Here is a 4,503-nt window from a genome sequence, read left to right as displayed (position 1 = left end):
CAGTCCAGGGTCAAGGGCAGGAGGCAGTTCAGGTCACCGCTCATACCCCGCAGGTAGCTCAGACCACAAGGGAGCCCCCAATCACCCATGACCATACCCCACAAGCAGCCCATACCACAAAGGAGCCCCCTATCACCCATGACCATGCCCCACAGGCAGCCCAAACCACAACGGACCCCCCAACACCCGTGACCATATCCTGCAGGCAGCCCACACAAAAAGGGACCCCCATCACCCATGACCGTACCCGCAGGCAGCTCACACCACAAGAGACCCCCCAACACACGTGACCATACCCGCAGGCAGCCCATGTTTGTGGCTGATGGCAGCACGTGTGATTTCGCGGGGGTACGCAAGGCCCTTTTCACGCAATTTGACTGGCGCGAGGGGTATGTGATTTCGTGGGGGTACGGAGGCACTTTTCACGCGAATTGGCTGGCGGGAGCGGGGTAGACTCTGATTTTTCACGTGATTGCGATGGAGGGGGGCTGTGTGCTGGACCACGGATGGCGCGGGGCCTTGCGCCGTATTGGACATTTCACTGGCTTTTTCATGCGCAAGGGGCGGTGTTGGGGGCGTTACTGTCGCAGATGGATGTTCACTGCGCCACGGCTGGTAATGGCTCAGGAAATCCATGAATACGTGTGGTGCGCAGATGCTGGTTTGCGCCCCGGCTGGCGCACGTGTAGCGCACCCTCCTGCTCTGCGCACGGCACTTGCACTGCTTCTGCACTGGATTCTATGAATCGGGCCATAGTTTGACCTTCTAATATAACATACACAAAGCACAAATGAATGAGAGCAATATTACTTTTTGGGTAGATAGCACCCAGTTAAGATTTCCCCCTGCAATACTCCCTCAAACCCCTATTAACCGAATTATGTGTGGGTAGCAAGGAGTAGCAAGGATTCAGTTATCCTAGGCACCAAACAGAATTAGAATTTGACCTTCCCCCACGAAATGGGAGGATTTAAACCCTTTGCAATTGAACAAAATAGCACTCGGAATTAGTAACGATTTGTTTTACATGTGTGGTTGAATGAATGAGGTAAAGATGAGTTATAGCAGCATCGGGGATGTAAGAACACTAGCAAACTACAAGGCAATGTACCAACAACGGGGCTACAGTTCAGAAAATCAATTTGCAAGTGAAAACACAGTGCAGCCAAATCACACACATAGAAATTGCATCTGCTAATTTACACATGTTTAAATGTCAAAACGGTTTGAAAAACGGGTTAAATAGACAAAATCGAAATGCGGTTTTTATGCTGAGTGACAGATGCACATCTCAGGGATAATATGAAAGTGAAAGAGTGAGTCTAACTTAATGACAGGGTGAGTTTCTCAATAGGAAAGGAAATTTGGTTTTAAAAATGAAAGCACTGGACAAAGAAAATCGGTCTGGAAAGTAAAGGACAAGTTTAACTTAAACTAGATTTTAGTGGCTAGAAAAGAGAAATGCCACCTGTGAATAGAAAGGTTAAGCTGCAGATTTAACCCCTTCACGCTGTGTGCCTCTTTAAGGGAGAATTAATTTATTTAATCAAAATAGTACTAAGGATTTACACCAGAACAGAAATGAGTGGAAGAATGGCACTAACACTTGGAAATAAATGAACAGGATACACAGAGGTTTCTGATAGTTTTAAGGATTACTGCTAAGGCAGTTATGGGATTTCTATGGGATTGGACCTAATACAATGTAACAGAGCAAGGGATGCAGTTTGTGGTTGTTGGGGAAGGGAAATATTCACAACAAGCACTTGAATGGGGTATTTTGGACAGCGGACCGGGTTTCTGGACACCAAGGAAATATCTGTTCACAGTGGCAGGTTCCCCTCGACGAAAACAGCTGGGCAAGGGTCTGGTCACGGCACAGCCGCACCTCAGTTGGATAAAGGGGGTAGCAGGGCCAACAGGTAGTACTGGATAATCCCAATGAGGATTCAGTCACCTTTCCCATTTCTCCCTGAGTTATTGGTATTTTTAGTTGGGTTTTTCTGGATCAATGGTCCTGCCTGTATAGGGTCAGCTATGCTCTGCCCTGGGAGTGGAATCTGGGATCTTGTAGAGTGAATATGGAATATCTGGATGCGCAGGAGCTGGAAAATTCAGAAGAGAGTCCCCTTTGTCTCTGTGAGCCTCTACCTTTTATAAGGCAGACGACATCCCAGGATTTACTATGGGGGCAGACCTTTGGCTTGACATGCCTCTAACAACTGGATTATTCAGGGGTTACTGTTACCGCCTTCCTGTCAGCCGGTGGGACTTCAGGGACATGACATCCGTTTTATGGCGTGTTCTTACAAGGCCCATGGCCCTCCCACAGTTCTTTTAGCCAAATTCAGTTATGACATAAATTGCACATTTTTACAGTTATAGCACTTTTGAAAATCACGTAGGTAGATTCCAGATTCTATGTCAAGAACGGAGGCTCGGATTATGCTTAACTCTTCATCTTTACTGTCAGCAGCAAAGAAAACAACCTGAACAATAGCATACAAAAAACAAGAAAAACTACAATAACCATGAGGTTTTTCGGATTTTGTAGTCCATCCCTATAGGTCCTTAAACTGACCACGTGTTCCCAACAATCCAATAAACAAATAACAGTCCTCTCAAAACCCTTGTCCTTCCTTTATTCTCCCTCTTTCTTTGCTGCTCGGCAGCGAGTTAAGTACCCTTTTTTCTTATTACATATGAAAACGTGTGTGTGTACTGAGAGTGTGTTTAAACAATACGTTGGTAATTATCGTGCCTGCGGGCGGAGCATATCCGCTACATTCACTGTTTACTGAAGTTGCGGGCACGACGGGGCTGGGGCACTGGCGACCGCAACTTCGCAAACCCATCAGAGAGGGCACTGCGGTACGGAAGAAGGAGCGCGACGGGACCGCGTAGTTCCGGCGCTAACTTCTTCCGTGCCGAGTTATATTGAGAGGAGTTAGTGTTGGTGATTGCTCATTCAATTCCTTTCGAATAACAATTGGATTCAATATCATTACGCACCGTTCATGAGAACGTAGCGTAGCGGCTTGTGTGTCAGGAACACTATAGCGCCCCTGCAGGCAATCGGTGATACCGCAGTCATACGGGCACAGTCCCAGGTAAAACCTGTTATTGATATAACATACCTGTATATATATTATATACACAGAACCAGGGAAGTAAATTTATATCTTCTTTTGGACATATTTTTACTCTCTGTACTGAGAGAGTGATAATCCCTGGTATTCAATTATAACATTATTATTACTATTTGCTTTCCCCGGGGCCTGAGAATAATGAGTTCCGCCAGTGATGAGGGGAAGGCTAGTGTTAGCCAAAAGAGGAGCCACATGGCCATGACAGACGTCCTACACAAAGCCCTGGGGGCTTCATTGGGACATGATCCTCAGCAGAGAGCGCTGATGGAGGATTGGCTCAGTTTTTCTCAGGGCCGGGAGGAGGTCAAGAGTTTGAAAGCTCGAATGAAATCCAAAGGGGGCAGTAAAGCAGCCCGTAGGGCGGAGGAAGCCCACACCCCCGGGCACTCCACCAGAGAAAGGTGGAAAGAGGAAAAGAAAAGGTAAAGCGGTGCCTAGCAGGGGACGAGAATCCTCTCATACCTCAGATGAGAGTGAGAAAGAGTGGGAGGAGGAGTACCCTGAAGACGAGGAAGTGCTATCGATATCCTCTTCAGGTGAAGAAAGCCATGAGGCGATAAAGAAAAGGAAAAATAAGGAGACTGAGGGGGACGGTGCGGATGATGAAGATTTCGATCCGGAGGCACTGATTCATCCCAGATCGTCAGAATGGGAACCCCCCAAAAGAATTGCATCATATTTAAAGAAACGCCTCAGGGCGCCGCTAGCCAAAGAGGCTAGAAGCAAAATGAGGGCAGAATGCCCAAGACCACTCCTCCCTGAAGGGGCAGCTGATACGCCAGTGATTGACGATAAAATGATTACCTTTATGGGTAAATTCACAAAAGATGTGAGGAAAGGACTTGATAGATCCTGGCGATCCTGTCAGGACAAGATGCTTGATGTGACGGGACCCCTCACTAAGATCCTCCAGATGGGTGAGGACGCAAAAATAAAAGGGGAACCGATAGACCCGACAATCCTCATAGGTTGGGCCCAAAGAGCGATATGCATGTTGGGTAATGCTAATCATGCCATAACCACCGAAAGGAGGAGATCGTTGTTGGTCAAGATCGACCCAAAATTGAGTGAGTTAGCATCTTCTGACTCAGCTTCGTCAGCTAAAGGAAAGCTATTTGGAGACTCCTTCATTAAGGAGCTCACCAGATTTGTGAACTCCTATGCAGCCTTGGATAAGGCGCAAGCATCGCTGAAGAGAGTTTTTGGGAGAGAGGTTTTTGGACGGGCCAGCAGAGGTAGGGGTCGCTCGGCTGGCCGGTACCATTTCAACCGATCCTTTCAAGATAGAACAAATTGGCGCGATCAAGAAGAGCGCAGACAAACGCCTTTTTTCCCATCGAGGAGTAGAGGAAG

Source organism: Ambystoma mexicanum, chromosome 1q, assembly GCF_040938575.1.
Source record: "Ambystoma mexicanum isolate Mex_15411 chromosome 1q, UKY_AmexF1_1, whole genome shotgun sequence".
NCBI lineage: Eukaryota > Metazoa > Chordata > Amphibia > Caudata > Ambystomatidae > Ambystoma > Ambystoma mexicanum.
The sequence above is the reverse complement of the archived record's forward strand: the minus strand, read 5'-3'. Positions refer to the sequence as shown.